Source organism: Rhincodon typus, chromosome 8 (genome assembly GCF_021869965.1).
Source record: "Rhincodon typus isolate 14 chromosome 8, sRhiTyp1.1, whole genome shotgun sequence".
Classification (NCBI taxonomy): Eukaryota; Metazoa; Chordata; class Chondrichthyes; order Orectolobiformes; family Rhincodontidae; genus Rhincodon; species Rhincodon typus.
The window spans coordinates 46688077-46706054 of NC_063339.1; the positions used below are offsets into that span (position 1 = coordinate 46688077).

The 17978-nt window shown below is 38.9% G+C and overlaps 1 protein-coding gene across 1 annotated transcript in view; it reads left to right on the plus strand.

Moving 5' to 3' along the window:
- The window catches only part of LOC125483738 (protein TALPID3-like), a 61584-nt gene extending 54025 nt beyond the window's left edge, over positions 1–7559 (plus strand). Inside the window, exon 5 of the mRNA XM_048600292.1 lies at positions 7475–7559. The gene's annotated coding sequence lies outside the window, so the exon portion shown is untranslated. The remainder of the gene's footprint in view (positions 1–7474) is intronic.
- Positions 7560–17978: the final 10419 nt, after the last annotated feature.

The window sequence follows — 17978 nt, forward strand, 5'->3', positions numbered from 1 at the left end:
TCGAACGTGAAATACTAAGATGGAGAATATGGAAAGACTTTTGACAGTATAGATTGAAGACCAAAACCAGAACCGAGTGGCTTTTATTTTGGTGCACACCCAAGTAAAAGTCAAAAAACCTGTATGAAGACTTAAACAATGAGCAGGATGAAAGTTCTTGGTCAGAAAGTTTTAATGCCAGCATGGATGGTTTCAAGGAGCATTCCTACTTGCACAACATTCAATGGCTCTTGCTAAATCAGAAATAGCTGCCAAATTCTTTACCTATTTGATGCAAGTCGTTGAAGATCAGGGAATTCTGATATGCCTACAACATCCTCAAGGGCATTGCAAATATTGCTGACCTATAGGATGAAGGCACCAGTGTCGTGTCTGAAATTGTGAGACAAGATTTATGGGTTGTGTGTATCAGCAACCTTTAATTATCCCATGACACTGTCCCTGAGGTCCAATGTGAAATTACCATATCAACAAGAAAGGCTGGGTTTAATGCATCAGATAAGTCTGACGTGGTGGAATTGCTTGCATTCAACAGAGAATTGCTCAATGAAAACTTAATATGGCTCGAAAATAATTAGCAGGGATGGAAGGAGATGTGGCTGTCAGCAGCCACTCCCTTTGTGCCTCGTCCATCAACTTAGCATGGAATGCCTTTGAATGAGAATTCACAGGGGAGCCTGCAAGCAACCCTGTAATATAGGGTTAGGCCTTTAGGTATGCATTCATTGTCCACTTTAAGGGCCTTGCTATGATTTGGTCATGAGGAGCCAAATAGTACCGCCCCCCTTTTCCCAATCCTCATTTGAATCCAACAGATTCTTTATAAAAAATATTTCCCAGTTCAGTGTGTGTTAACTGCTTATGCGTTGTGACTATAACAGACAAACTAGGCAAATTTCTTTGACCTCTTAAAAATAAAAGAGGCAAATATTTATTGTCCTTAAATTGATCTAAAAAACTCCAACTTTCACACACACATTCAAAGTTGACATGCACACAAATAGATTGTCAGCGAGAAGATAAATTATGGAAGATAAAATCTAGTAAAGTTAAAGGGTTGGACATTGCATGAAGATTGGTGACTTGGCTGAGTTCAGAGTGAACTCTGGTACTCCTGACTTCGATTTTGAAGTGATTAATGCAGAATGTAGATGTACAATTTATCTGCCCTTTTGAATATGGTAGCTACAGGATTGAGTTATTTTTAAATTCTCTTATCTGTGGCAAATATAAAATAAAAAAAAACAGCAGACAGCATTTGAAACTTGCACGTTTTCTGGGCAGAGAGAGAACTGACACTGGGTTCTTGCTCCTTCAGCATCGCGTGCTTGTCCTGGTTTTCAGAGAAAGTAAGTGCTGAAACGCACAAAAAGTTAGTGGTTTCTCACATTACTGTTTTTCTGCACCTGCACAGTTACCCCAGAAATGGTTATGATACTGTGGATTCCAGATGCCTAGCATGTACAATTAGATGATGTGTGAACAAATTCCTTTCAAAGCCAGAGTAGCATTGTCTGAGTGATTGTGTTAGATACTTAGGCTCTACCAAGTTGAGTATACAGGTGATTGTCTGGATGCTTTGTAATGGAAGTGGAAATCGCCCTTGTTCATTACTCCTTCAAGGCAGTGGTTCTTGGTGAGGCTTTTCAGAGAGATAGATGGCACTTAACAGCCTTGGAATGTGATGCAAACATCTAGCCATCTTTGACTATGATTTCAAGTTACTTGAATGTGAGGTTTAGCCTTTATAAAAAAGATTCAACTGATGGCTTCTAACCAATAAGTCGATAAGGTCATTTGTCATATTGTATGGCGTCTAAGCAGCTTCAGTTCATGGTGACGTGAGAATCCCATCCACATGTCTTCATGCCGTGCATTTAATCTGGGTGGAGCTCGAAGACAGCCTGTCCCTAGCCCCGCTCCTGACCCCAACTCCAAACCTACATTACATTCCTCCCAGAAATTTTCATGATTTATTATTCTTAGTGATGACAGACCTTGCTGAAGTCACCGCCATGGTGGTATAAAAATATTCATCTTAACCACAACTGAATACTTCTGTCAGCATTAGACAATGAGACATGCATTTCAAGAGTACTGTTCGCAACCACTGACTATCGCAAACTGCTCTGTGGCGAATGAAGTACTTTTGAAGTATAATCACTGTAGTAATGCAGGAAACATGGCAGCAGTCTGCCTGCAGCCAAGCTCTCGCAATCATCAACATGAAAGTGACCCAATAATTTGGATTTGTGTTCTTGATTGAGAGCTAAATAGTAACTAGGGCACCTGAGGTAGCTAAAAACTGAAAGAACTGCGGATGCTGTACATCAGGAACAAAAACAGAAGTTGCTGACCCAGTTCTGAGGAAGGGTCATTGGACCCAAAACATTAACTCTGATTTTTTCTTCACAGATGCTGCCAGACCTGCTGAGCTTTTCCAGCAACTTCTGTTTTTGCATCTGAGGTTGCTAATTAGCTGTTCTTCAAAATCATGCCATGGAGTCCTTTATATCCACCTGAAAGGATAGATAGGGCCTTGGTTTAACACTTCCAATAGTGCTATGATCTCCCAGTAAAACACTGGACTGTCAACTTTGATTTTTGTGCTCAAGTCTTGAGCAGACAGTGTGCTGCCAATTGAGCCACATGACTGTAACACTTCAACATTAAATTCACACTAAATTTTGCCATTGGACATCTACATGAAGGAATTTATGTAAATGATGGAACCACAGAAACAGTTTATTCAGTTTTATCTTTCCCCAGAATTTCATGACAGGACAGACATGACTGAGAGTACCCTATCTTTAATATTACTGTACATGGAAGTAATGACAATTGCATTGACACAATCATTCTAAATTTATAATGTGAGAATCTACAGCTGATCTTTAGGAAGTCAGCATATTTAAACAGCGGATATTCCATCATGGATAATGAATACCAGGAGTGATTCTAAGACAATAATTAATAAAGAGGTTCTGGTAATATCATAAATTACAAGAGTAAACTTGTGTGAACTGAAGATTAATTCCTTGACACTCATTTTATTTCAGTTGTGAGGTCTTAAATGTCCACATTACCTATGCCCATATTCCTAGTGCCTAATGGTACCAAGTGTGGCAGCTTCTGTGGAGAAAGAAACAATGTTAACTTTTCGGTACAGGTACCTTTCTTTGGGATTGCTAATTCTGGTGAAGGCTTCAGCCTCTCTGGCCACGTGATTCTCTGAGAAAGAAATCCAAGAGATTTTTTATGTAATTGATGAACAGATTTTACATGAGGTAGAGCGCTGTGAGCCACAGTGGATGTGGCATCATGACCCTCATTCAATCATTCACATTTACATTAAAATGGGAAATTAAAGAAAGTTAATGATTAGAACAATTACATAAATATAGAGGCACTGTGAAGGGACTCTTGTGGTGCAATGGTAATATCCCTACATTTGGTCCAGAAGGCCCATGTTCAAGTCACCCCCTGCTCCAAACATGTGTTATAACATGTCTGCACAGATTGGTTAAAAACATCCACAGAAGCACTGTGTATATTAAATAAACAGTGATGTTATATTATTATAGAATTTGTAAAGAGCTGGGAACAAATTGTGTGAATATTGTTACAGCCAGATCCTAGTTACACCTAATTAAAGTAATTGTTTTGCTTTGCAATTAACTGACTTATAGACTCATAGACATTCACAGCAGAGAAAGAAGCCATTAATATCATCATGTCCACACCATTCAACCATAATTTGATGACACTAATCCCTTTTTCTGGCTCTTAGCCCACAGCCTGGAGGCTATGGCAATGAAAATGAAAAATCAGAATATTGCTTAAAAGTTAAGCATTTCTGACTCAGCCACCCTTTCAGGCAGTGAGTTCCAGATTCCACTACTTTCTGGGTGAACAATACTTCCTCGGGTCTTCTCTTCCCTTAAATCAATGCCTACTGCTTATTGACCCCTCTACTAATGGGAAAAGTGCTTCCCATTCCATCCTATCTATGCCCGTTGTAATCTTATCCACCTCTGTCATTCTCAAACTTGACAGTTCCAAGTAAAAAAAATTCCATCCTGTCCAATCTTTTCTTATGGCTCAGACCCTCCTACTGAGGCAGCATTCTGATAAACCTCCTCTGCATCGTCTTTACTGCAAACTTCTAAACAAAAAAATTAATCATTCATGGGAAGTGGGCATCGCTGGCCAGCATTTATTTTCTATGCTTAATTGTCCAAAAAGCAGTTGGAAGTCACATGATGGTTCTGGATTCACATGCAAGCCAGAACAGGTAATAATGGCAGATTTCCTTCCCTAATGAACCAGATGAGTTTTCGCAATAATTGACAGTGGTTACATAGTCACCATTAGACCCTTTTTAAAAAAAAATTCCAGATCTTTATGGAATTCAGATTTGTCCATCTACCATGGTCGGATTTGAACTCAAGTCACCAGCACATTAACGTGGGAATCTGGATTGTTAGCCCAGTGACAATAATGTGAGGCCACTGCCTTCCCTACTTCATCCTTCCTATCATGTGGTGACCAACAGTACTCCAGTAGTGACCTAACCATCATTATATATACAGTTCTAGCATAACCTCCTTATTCTTGTATTCCATGTCTTGGCTATTAAAGGCTAGTACCTCATATGCTTCCTTAACCACCTTACCTACCTGACATGCTACCTTCAGGATCTGTGGATATGCACACCAAGATTCCTCTGATATTCAGTACTTTCAAAAGTACTACCATTCATTCTTACGCTGTTAGCCCACTCCAAGTGAATTACCGCAATTGGTGGTTGAATTCCATTTGCATAGTACGTTCTTCTGGCATTGCTCTTCATTAAACATTTACCATTCACCATTCCTGCTTCATCACCAGTACATAAGACAGTTCAGTTTTCTGCATAATCAGATTGTTTTCTATAGTCTTCATTGTGCTGTTATATATTTAACATTACAAATTACTTTAGAGTCAACAGCATGGAAACAAACCCTTCACCCCAAATCGTCCATGCTGCCCAGGTTTCCTCAACTGAACTAGTCCCATTTGCCTGTCTTTGGTCCATATATACCTGACTATATAAGAGAGGAATTCCTGTTTTTTTTCCGTCTGTGTTTTACTTAGTTTTACAGAGCACTGTGCTTCGGTTATTAGATAACAAGAAGCAGTTTGAACAATTGCCATGGGAATGAGAAGATATTATGGTAGGTTGAGAGAGCATCGCCACAGTACTTATAGGAGAATACTGCAGCTGGAGGAAGAAAATTCAGACGTTGGTAGAAAGCAGGCGCAATCAGTTGAAGGCTTTGAAGAGGGGCTTAAGAGCTTTCCTGGAATACCTACATAACTACAGTGAGTTTTGCATCTTGCTCACAATTAGATGATGCAGCTCAATTTAAACATATTATTTAAGGTTATGAAAGGACAGTCAGACACCACAAAACGCTCAGCCATAAAATAGATGTGCATTTCACACTTTTGATATTACAAACTCTCAGCCGTCTCTTGCTAGGCATGTGAAGTTTTATACTGAGATCAATATTCTCTGTAATTTTTTGGTTGTACGGACCTGTGAGATCCATGTGCGACAGAAGCTTCTGCAAGCAATAGCAAGGCATTGGCTTACCATTTAGCGTACGTGAAATCTCCCAGCAGCTTAGAGGGAACATTTATTGAGACTAATGACACTATTTCACCACCTCAATTAATTTTTCCAGCAGTTACTTGAAATAAACCTAGTGTTAGTGATATAACTTCCTACTGTTCTTCAATCATGGAATATGGGCATCACTGACAAGGCTAATATTTGTTGCCCATCCCTAATTGCTCTTAAGAAGGTACTGGTGAGCCACCTTCTTGAACCATGTGCGTGTAGGTAGAGTGCTGATAGGAATGGAATTTCAGGATTTTAATCATCAAGCTAATAAAAGAACAATTCAAGTTGGTTGTGCAGGTTGTGGTGTTTCCGAATGTCTGCTGCTTTTGTCCTAGGTGGTAGAAGTTGTTGGTTTATAGTTGTTGTCAGAAGAGCCTTGAATTGCTGCAATGCATCTCGTAGATTGTACACACTGCTGTCACTGTATATAATGGTTGAGGAAGTGAATTTTTAAGTCGATGGGTGTAGTGCTAAACAAGTGGGCCGCTTTAAGCTGGATGGTGTTGAGCTTTTGAGTATTATTGGAACTGTATTCATCCAGGCAAGTGGAGGGTAGTCCATTACACTCCTGACATGTGCCTTGTCAATAGTAGATAGGTTTTGGGGAGTTGGAAGGTGAGCTCCTCTCTGGCTGGTTGTTTAATTATCCCCCACCATTCATACTGGATCTGACAGGCCATCAGAATTTTATCTGCTTCATTGATTGTGGAATTGTTTAGATTGATTGTCTATCGGATGGTGCTGCTGTTTGGCATGTTATTAGTCTGGTTTTGTAGCTTCATCAAGTTGACACCTCATGTTTATGCATACCGTATCTATCTGTTTCACTCAGTACACTGTATGGCAGTCAAAAAGTTGGGAATTATGTTCTTCTACATCTAACTAGAACTGAGCCCAGCTTCCAGAAGTGAAAACCTGAAAGTGGAAGTATCAAATTCCAGGAGGCTTATTTTGTGGTATTATCTACTGCTCCTGGTGTGCCTTGTTGCACTATTCATTGGTTTGATTGCAATGGTGAATGACGGATATGGCAAGACATGAAGTTATAGCTTGTGTGTGAATGCAATTCTGGTGCTGCTGATGGCCTACATCACCTTACAGATGCCTAGTTTTGAGCTGCTAGAGCTGTTCTGAATCTATGCCTATTAGCGTAATGTTGGTATCACATGACATGATAGGTAGTATCCTCAGTTTCCTCATCATCTGCCACAGACCAGTCAGGCAGATATGTCCTTCAGGGATTGACCAGCTTTGTCAGTAGAGGTTCCACTGAGCTACACTTGGTGAGGGCCATTAAATTCAAATAAATAAAATCTATATAACTCTCTGGAATCCTAAATTTCACTGTCATTCACATGTTAAAAACATAATGAAAGGAGCTGTCTTGCTGTCTCATGTTAAATCCAGTTCTAGGTTTTTTCATATGCTCATGATCTCATGTCTGTTTGTTTCACTCATCACACTGAATGCCAATCATAAACTTGGGAACTATGTTCCCCTACATCTAGCTGGAACTGAGCCCAGCTCCCAGAAGTGAAAGATGATGTTCTAAAGCTCTGCTAGTCTATCAAATCCTAGGAGCCTCATTTTGTGCCTTTATGCATATCTGCAAGCCCTTTGCATGTCATTGAATCCAAAATGGGGAAAATGGATTAATTTTGGTAACTACTTGATGAACAATTAAGTGACAATATGGTTTGTAAACATTTCAACTCAGTGAACAGAAATAGGCTTTTCTTTGCTTTGACAATATGAGTATTTTGGACAAGTTCAATGATTTTAATCAACACTTTTAATTTTTTCCAGTCACATGAGGCAGTCCAAAGTGAGGAAGGAGATGTTACTGATTTTCCAGGGACCAGTTATGTTGCTGTTGCAGATTTACCAAAGGTAAATGCCAGGTTAATGTATGAACTTACTATTATGTAAATTTGAATTGCCCATTTAAAGGAAATTATGAAATGACTTAAATTGATATAATTTTCATTTAAACAGGAATCTTTCCAGTTCTGCCTTTCTATTTTAATTGCTGACAGATTATTACACTATTGGAAAGTAGATGTTGATTCCAAACTCTGTATACAAGGCTACTCTGTATATAGTCAAACTTCTCAGCAGAAAAAAAAACACTGTGCCTATTTCGAAAAAAGGTTTCATCTAATAAGCTAAAGTCTGACTAGGTTCACATCCCTGGATGCAAACACAGATCTGTGTTTCTACTAAATAAAACAGCTGACCATTTCAACTATATGAAGTATATCAAGAGTATTCTTCTCCAGGGTGAATTGCAATATAGGTAACAATATATTACATATGTGGGGATTACCAATATGTGATATAACTGTTATTTCTTGCACAGAAGATGTGGAGGTGCTTCCACCTGAGTTAATAAGCTGAATGGAACTAGCTCCCCATGAGCTACCGGTGGTTGAAAATAAATTCAAACAGCTGCAACAGCTTTCAGCAGCAACGAGTGCCAGTGGTAACCATAGCAACAATCATCCGCTAACTGCTCCCGAGCTTTCTGCAGCACTAGACAAATAAAACTTGCTCATGCAGAATTCAGATTCATGACTGCTTTTAGAGTACTCAAGCATCCTACCTGTTACAGGGCAATCGTACATAATGCTACCTTAAACAGCTTTGGTTCAACCACACGTAAAACTCCCCAAATGATTAGAAATGGGAATTTGTTTTATATGGAAAAATACTGACATTTAAAATGATAAATATGATATTTCATTCCATTCTGGAAACAAAAATCCTGGTCATTTCACTTCAGACCATAGATGGTCAGAGGTGTAGTCTTATTCATGCATCTGTGTCTCCGATCTAATTTCATGATGGATGTTAAGGTTAACAATTAAAGACATTGTTTATTTGTACTTATTCCATTGGAGGAGCAGAGTTGACTGGAGATCAATGAAACATGTAACTGCAGTCTGATGATCAAGATTTTGATTTTTAACGGTAGGAATGCTACTCTCCTGTAAGGTAACATTGACAAAGATATATTTCAAGCAATAATTTTTTTTTGTTCTAACTGTCTCTGTTTCAAAGTAATTCTTACATTTAGTGCTTTGAATTAAATTGGTTCAAAGTGCAATACCACTTTATATATGAACTGAAAACTTTAGATTCTAAATTCTGACGTGGCATGTTCCACATTCACATTTAGTATGCACAATTTTTAAGGAATGTAAAGGTTAGAAGAAAAGGGCAGGGGAACAATGGTGATGAAAATGTGAACACTGCAAGATTTCTCAGAGAGCACAGATTGTCCTTCTGTAATTCAGCAGCCTTGGGACAGGGCCTTTCCCGTTTGGAAAATTTGTCAGACCACAGGAGGGCACGTGTCAGGGTCAGCATGGGAGTTTTTAAATACATTCAAAACATACTGCACAACATGCTGCTCAGCATCCTTCTGCGTTTTATTCAGAGATTCAGTTCAATTTTCTGGCTGTAAATCATATCTTGAAATAATAATTTAATCCTCAACATAAAACCTGGAAAGGGATAAAATTGCATAAGTACCAAAGGCACCAGGGACATTTGCTCGTATGTGAAGTTGAAGTACGTTTATTTCTCCCCTACTCAGGGGTGAGCAACAAAATCCATTTTTTTTTAACAAAATTGTCCAACACATATCAAAATGACTGCAAACAGAAAAAGGAGCACTTCACTGAAATGAATGAGTGTAGACCGAGCATGTGCATGCATTGACCTTGTGACTTAAACAGTGACTTTAAATAGACCAATGTACTGCTGAGTGTAGAAGATGGAAACCCACCCAAACTATCTATTGAAAAGTTTTACACCAGCACAGCAAGAGAAATATTTTGGAGAGAAGGACACGGAGCGCTGCGGGTTCTTTGGCAATTCGGCACTGGAACCATACTGCAGATGCCAGACCACAGAGGTTGTCAAGCCAAAAAGTGCCAGATTAGGGAGGTACAACCTGAAATTTATAATTAAATACAGTTTTCAGTCCCTGTTATCAAAGACAGCCTCTAGTCCAGGCCTTGATTTTGTTTCTCACTGAGTCACAGAACATGCAGAATGTTTAAATGGAATTCAGTGGCACTAGATGGTTATTTGTAACAATTGATGGTATAAGGGAAGTAGAACTCCTGAATTGTTATATATGTGCAGAGCTCTGAAACCAATCAAATAGTACAATGCCCTTAGGTTAATCATATGGTACATAGTTTTTATACTAATTAACTAGTATCAACTTGTGAGTCAGCCATATACTGTGAAGATTTCAGACCAATCAAGTAGTACATAGTCTTTAGGTCAATCAAACAATATTGATTTCTTGGGCTAGTCACACAGTACATTTGCTACATTTAATCTCATGACGTTCCTCATATTCCTGAAAAATAGGATATTTTTACAGCATAATGCAAAGCAGGCAGATCATATCATTAGTCAGCCTGCAATACTGTTTTGAAACCAGCAGCACCATTGGTCTCTTAGCCTCACATAGCTAAAAATGTATTCAACAGCAGGAAGACCCCCACCAGCACTTTTTTTTTTAATGCGTTGCCAGCTGTTTGCAGGTTAGAACATTGCTAGTAGGGCCATCATTGTTTGTCCAATCCTAACTATCTTTGAGGTGATAAAGTCACGGACTTGAACCACGATAGTCCACGATGGCATAGTTAGATCCAAACTGCTGTGATGGAGTGAGAGCTAGTGTTTTGACGCAGCGATTTAGTTCCAAGTCAGGATCATGTGTGATTTGGAGGGATGTATGCAAGTGATGGTGTTCCCGTCTGCTGACTGATAGGGCTTGTGAATTTGGAAGGTGTTGTATAAGGTATGGTGAGTTGCTACAGTGCATCTTGGTTCATACCACTGCCCGTGTACATCACTGTGAAGGGATTGAATGTTTAAGGTAGTAAATGAGATTCCAATTAATTGGCTTGTTTGTCATGGCTGATTTTGAACTTGTTGAGTGTTGATGAAACTGCCGCCATCTTGAAAACTACAGAGTATTCTATCACTCTCCTGTCTAGTTAGTGATTGGCAGGCACTGGATAGTCAGAAGGTGAGTTACTCAAATCAAAATTCCAAGCCTCTGAACTGCTGTTATTGTCATAGAATTTATATGGATGATCCTGTTAATTTCCTTGTCAGTTGTAACCTCCAGGGTGATCATGCAAGGCACACAGCAATGGCAATGCAGTTGACTGTCAATTGAAATGGTTAAATTTTGTCTTTTTGGAGATGGTCATTGTCTGGCATTAGCGTGGGACAAACATTACTTGCTGCTTTTCAGCCAAGCCTGAATGTTGTCCAGGTCTTGTTGCATTTTGGCACAGACTGCATCAGCATCTGAGGACTTATAAAATCTATTGACACGGTGCAATAGATGCAATCATTCCCATTTCTGACCTTATGATGGGGAATAGATCACAAAGTTTAGGCCTAAGACACTCCCCTGTGAAACTCCTGTAGCAATATCCTGGGACTTAAATGAATGACTTCAACATCCTTTGTTGTTGGTTTGACTCCAACAGTGGTGATTGTCCTCCTCATTTCCATTGATTCCAGTTTTGCTAGGGCTTCTAGATGCTATACTTGGTCAAATGCTGATTGAGTTTAAAATTACTCATTCTCACCCTACCTCTGGAATTCAGCCTCTGTCCATGTTTGGACCAAGGATGTAATGAAGTCAGCAGCCAAGCATCAGTTGAGCACATCATTGCTCAGTAAGTGCCACTTTATAGTACTGTCAAAGCCACCTAGCATCAATTTGCTGATGATAGAGTGTGAACTGAGGGGGGCAATAATGACTGGATTGAGCTTGTTCTGTTTTTTCTTTTATGAACTGGATGCTTTCAAGCAATTTTACACATTTTTGGTAGATGCTAGTGTTTTAGCTGTACTAGAATTGCTTGGCCATGGGAATGGCTAGTTCTGGAGCACAAGTTTTCCATACTACAGCTGGAATGTAGCCAGGCCCCAGTGCCTTCAGCCATTTCTTGATATCATGTATCATGAATTTAATTGGCTGAAAACTATCTTTGATGCTAGTGACCTCAGGAGGAGTCTGAGATGGATCATCCCCTGGGTACTTCTAGTTGAAGATGGTTGCAAGCAGTTCAGCATTGTTTTTTACATGGTTTCGGCCATCATTAAACACAGGAATGTTTGCAGAGACCTTTCCTCACATTTGTCCACATTATATTCCACATGCCATGGTTTTTGACCACTGGCTTAGCCTGTCGTAATCACCTTGAAGCCTCTTTGGACCATTTTCACAATATTCATTTCTACCTTCTTCTTGTCATCTGCAAACTTGGAAATGATACATTCAGTGTCCACATCCAAATCAGGTGCATAGATTATGAACAGCTGGGGCCCAGGCACTGCTTATGGTGGTCCACCAGTGGTCACAACCTGTCAACCTGAGAATGACTCATTTATTTCTACTTTTCTTTGTATCATCCAATCCTCAGTCTGTGCCAGTGTATTACCTCCCCACCTGTGTGCTCTAATTTTGTTTATCAACCTGTCTGGGATTTTACCAAAGCCTTATGAAAATCTAATTACTCCACATTCACTGGTTTCCCCTTATAGACATTGTTCGCAATATCCTCATAAAACAGGTTGTCAAATGTGATTTTGTTTTCATAAATCCATAATGACTTTGCCCAATTAGGTCATTAGTATCTAGAAGTCAATTTATCACATCCTTTCTAATAAATTCTGGTATATGCCCAACTACTGACTGGATACCATTTGTTGGCTTACGTGGTTGTGCCTCTGACTCCCATCATTCAACAAGGTTGATATATTGGCTTGATGGTAATGGGAGAGTAATGAATACGTTAGACCATGAGGTTACAGATTATTGTTGAATAAAATTCAGTCATAGCTGTTGATGCCACAGCACCTCATGGATGCCCAGTTTTAAGTTGCTAGATGTGTTCTGAATCCATCCCATTTGGCATGGTGGCAGTGCAACACATCACGGAGGGTATGCTTATTGGTTCTCTGTCTTCACAATGACAATGCAATGGTCAGTCCTATCTAAACTGTCATGAACTGATGCATCTGCAATAGACACATTGATGAGGACGAGATCAAGTACATTTTTTGCTTCTTGTTGATGCTCACACCACTTGTCACAGGTGTAGTCTGCCAGATATATCCCTCATTACTTGGTCAGCATGATCGGCAGTAGCATGACTGAACCACTCTTGCTACAGACTCACTTTAAGTCTTGCTAGCCACTCAGTATTTTGGAAACCATCTAACCACTGACCAGCTTGGTTTCCACTAACTGATCTCAGTAATCCTGGAAATGAGCAAACAATGTAAAATTAGCATCCTGCTTGCAACTAGTGGATACGTGCAATGTGGCAATTGTTTATGGAGGCCATCCAGTTTAGCCCTCATAATATATTACATTGGTAAGCCAATGAAATTTGCATGAAAAAAATGCAATAGTTAATATAATGAAATCCAAAGATAACATGCATCCCTGCAATTTACATCAATTTCCCCTGAATATTGGACCATGAAGAAATGTAAATCCAAATACCACAATGTGGAATAAATTTATATCTAGACTAATGGATTTGAGAAATCCTGCAATAATTGTTTGAAAAATACATTTGAAGAAAATCACTGCCAACATAGAGGGAGTAAAACCATTGGACAGAATATCTCAATTTTTTTGGTATATAATTAGAAATTATACAACCTTCTCCTCAGTAAGCAGGAATGCAAATCAGAATAGGACTGTAATGCTGTTGGACTTCCATGTTACAAGTTTTCACATCAAAATGGAACCTCACAGGATAATCATTTATGCTGATTGATTCATACTTTTCCAAAAAGGATCAGTGATTAAGGGCAAATCAAAGTGTAGAACAAGCAGTTTGAAATTGTTTCTAACAAAAGCACATTAATCATTATGCATATGCAACATCTTAACTGGCAATATTTGAAAAGGATATCTGGTGGGCCTTGGCAGTCAGTGTGTACACAAAACATAATTCCTTTCATGCAGTTTGACGCTTCCATGAGATAAGACAGTTTGTCTCAGGCAGAAGTGGTGGTACATGTTGTCATGCCTCTGACAGCACAGGGAATGAGTCATCAGTCACTATGCTATGCAGTAAGCTTTTAATAGCTGTGCAATTGTTTTAAGATATTCTCCTAAAATCATGCACACTTGTTATTTCAAGAAAACAGCCCTACTTGTGGCAATCCTCTTTTTGCACACTGCCCTCTTCAGGGCATTTGCAACCATGTTTTCTCAAAAAAATTGTTTTTTACCATTGGAAACTCAACTATTTGTTCAGCCATTTAGCTACGTCAAAGTTAGAGGTTAGATTATTTTGATTTATTTAAACATTTGCTAGAAGACAGATCTGCAAGTTCAGCTAACAGAAGACATTGACATTTCAATGACTGCAAATAATTTTATTTATCAGTTCTTGTATTCATTCAGAAAGTGTTCAACAGGTCAAATCTATCACCATTAAACCATTTGGAAGTGAATTTGCAATAAATACTTGTGGTATTAGAACAAATATCGGGAGATGCATGAATAGTGTAATGCTGTCTTTTGCCCTGATTAATTTTTGTATATTTAAGGTTCGCCTGTGCTTATGGGTGAGTTGATCTCATCTCAGACATTTGCCAGCAATACTGTATAACAAAGTCTGCAACTGTGGCTTAGATTTTCTCACACACTGACTTTGTTTCTTCTCCCTACACACACCCCTCTTCAATGTGGATAGGTAACTTATTAACCGTACTGGTTAATAGTACAAAATAGTTAAATAGTACCAAAAAATCAAACAAAAATTATAGAATATATATATTTCTGATCATTTTGTTTTGGAATCTGATGAGGAACAGAAAATCTTGATGCAATTGTTTCCATTTCTTTTCCTGGCTGCTGGCCACACAATGTAAGTGCAATTACATTAAATTGCTTAAAACTGCGTTACCAGCAGGACTAAAATTAAGCATGTACAAAACCAAAATGCTGTATTTTGGAGATTTGCAGCTATTTTTACTTCAATTTCACATAATTACAACCAGTATCCTCTTAACACTGGAATGAAAATTGAAATAGCCAATACTTATTTAGTGCCTTTCATGTTGTCAGGTTGTCTCATTGTACTTTACAGTCAACAAGTTACTGTTTGAAGTGTAGTTACTACTGTGCTGTAAACAAACATGGCAAACAGTTTTTATGGTTCCACAATCCACAGTAACTGCACATCACCGGGTTACAGTCCAACAGTTTAATAGAAACATAGAACATTGAAACATAGAATGCTGCTCCTTCGTAAGGTGAAGTGGACTCATGATTTCAAATAAACCTGTTGTACTATAACCTGCTGTCGTGTCACTTATGACTTTGTCCACCCCACTTCAACACCGGCACCGCCACGTCAATCCACAGTGAGATGAATATCTATTTAATCTTTATTTAGCAGTGTAGGATGAAAGGTAAGTGTTGACTCATACACCAGAAGAACTCTAAAATAAAACAAAGAACTGCAGATGCTGAAGATCTGAAACAAAAACAGAAGTTGCTGGAGACACTCAGCAGGTCTGGCAGCATCTGTGGACAGAAAGCAGAATTAATGCTTTGAGTCCAGTCACCCTTCCTCAGAATTGATACAGCAGCTTGAAAAAGATGCTATATAAGTTGATGACGGGGTGGGTGGTGAAGAGGTGGAGTTAGCGGATAAGCGAAGACAGAGCCCGGAGAGAGATTTCTTACATGCACTTGAGAGGATAGATGAGGCATCATTTGACAGCTCATCCAAAAGATGGCAGGAACTTCCTATGTTAGTGTCTTAGTCCTGAAGTCTCAGTCTCTACACTCCGATCTTACCACAAAGCTTCAAACAAAAACATCTAACTCAGAGAAAAGAGTACCAGGTGAATTGACCATATCCTACTATTTGCTTTCACTCCTCTACTTTCAACATAATTAAGACAAAGTGGCTGAAGACAATTACCAGTGGCAGCAAACCTTAGATTATACAATAAAATGCTTAGGTGATTTAATATTTCAAATCATAATTTTATTCTTTGCTTTGAATTATTTGCTAAATGCCCTAAAATCATTAACCTCTATAACAGCGGTTCATATTATGGCTAAAGGGCTCAAAAATCAGACACGAAACCACTGCGTCAGTGTGACTTCTGTTTATTTTACAATTTTGACTCTGTTCTACATCAAGTCACATGTCTCTCATACTGTGCGTCAGGTCACACAGAAAGTGCAAATGTCTGTCTGTGATGTCAGTTTAGACATCTGTCTTCTATATCTCAGCAATTCAAAGAGTTATGTCATTGTAGAGGTTAAGTGTGCAGAATTGTAGAGTTCTTAGATCATTTGGTTAGCACAGACAAATCACATCTCGGTGATTACTTCCCGTGGAATATGCAAGTTAAAGTATTTCTATTGAATTTTTGCTTTCTGCTGCAAGTTCCTATTACATTTCATGTTACTTTCCAATTTAAAAAAAATTTTCCATATACTACTAGCTTTGTTTTTATTTGCAATAGTAAAAAAAATCTTCAAAAGTGACCAAGCCTCAACAACAGCAAGTTGTATTTATATAACATCTTTAAAATAATACAGTATCTCAAGATGTGTTATGGAAAAAAATTGGACATTAAGCTACATAAGGCAATATTAGGCTAGATGGCCAAAAGTTGGTCAAGGAGGTAGGTTTTAAGGAGTGTCCTGAAGGAAAGGAGCTATACAGGAGGGTGGGTTTAGACAGCGAATTCCAGAATGTGGGCCAAGAGAGCGGAAAACATGGCCACTGATAATGCAGCTATTAAAATTGACAGTTCTCAGAGAATTGCAGATATCTAGGAAGATTTAGGGCTGGAACGATTAAATGAATGGGGGGATGTGGTGACATGAAGGGATTTTAATGCAAGAATGAAAGTTTTAAAATCTGCATAGCTCATTTACTCATTTAAGTCTTTCCTCCAAATGCACACAATGAAACCCTAGTCCTTCACTCTGATTTCCCTGACTTGTGTTTGTCCTTCTATTTCAATCCTTCTTACCATTCACAGAATAAAAACAAAGATTAGCATCTGTAAAGGACCTTCCTTAACCTCAGGACTTTTCAAAGCACTTTACAACCAATTAAGTGTTTTTGAAATATTGCCTCGAATTAGCTGCACTCAGCTATAGTGAGTTTGGTTGTGGAGATCCATTTAATCCAGCAGGATTCTCCCCTTTTGCCGAATTAAGTCAACATTGGCAATGCTTCTGAATGGCATTGCTGCTCTCTTGCCATTTGGGGCCCTAAAAGTGAGCATTTAATGGGGGGTGGGGAGAAGGAGCTGTCCCTTGTCCTTGATCCTGTGATGCTTAGCCCCCTTTTCACAAACCCTCTCCTGTCATCACTTGCTGGTAGTCTCAGTCTTTCAGTTATCCTGGTTCTTGGGTGGGTACATTGCTGCCACAGGCACGGCCTTGCCAATGTCCCTGCCAAGCAGTGAAGAGCTGCCAGCATCTGATTGACCAGCAGTTTTCAGTGGCCTTCCCACCCCGAGCTCATTATTTCCAGGGAAGGCCCGCCACTGCCCAGTTGTGTGTCTGATTTGGGCTTAATGCAAACTGTCTTGCTGAAAAGCTATCGCAGTGCTATCACTAGCCCTCTAGCTGTCAGATGATCAGCTACATTACAGTCCACCCATTGTCATTGATATAGAAAACTGTTACCATGTAATAAACAAAATGGGGGATAATTAAATCCAGTTCATAGTTGGGAATCCTGCCTCTCAATAGTGTGGCAAGGTGAAGCCCCAGCATGCAGCAGCATTTTGCAGTCCTCAAAAAGGAGCAACTCTTAATTGTACTGTAAGAGCAGCAAAGTCACAATTGAGCCAGGGTTTGTTTCAGCTGTACATATGGTCGAGAAATCTGAAGAATACTATTTATGACCTCAGTAGGTTACATATTTTAATTAGTTCAGTATGCAACATTTCTCTTCAAGAACAGATGTGACTCAACATGACTTATGTTAAGTTCAAAGTTTATTGTTGAAACCATGTTGTAATCATGTGATCGTTTTCAGCCACATGCTTGGTTTTTTTCAATTTTTATAATTTAATTTAAATTTATAGTTCTCAATAAAATGGACCTGATTCGTTTCAAATATTAATTCGGGTATTTTCATCCAAAGACAACAGCATTTCAGTATGTTCTAGTAGCACATGTAATCTTATTTTCCATAGCACTGCAATGTCCTTCATAAACTTAATAAGGCTGTTCTATGGATTACATTTTCCCCTTAAA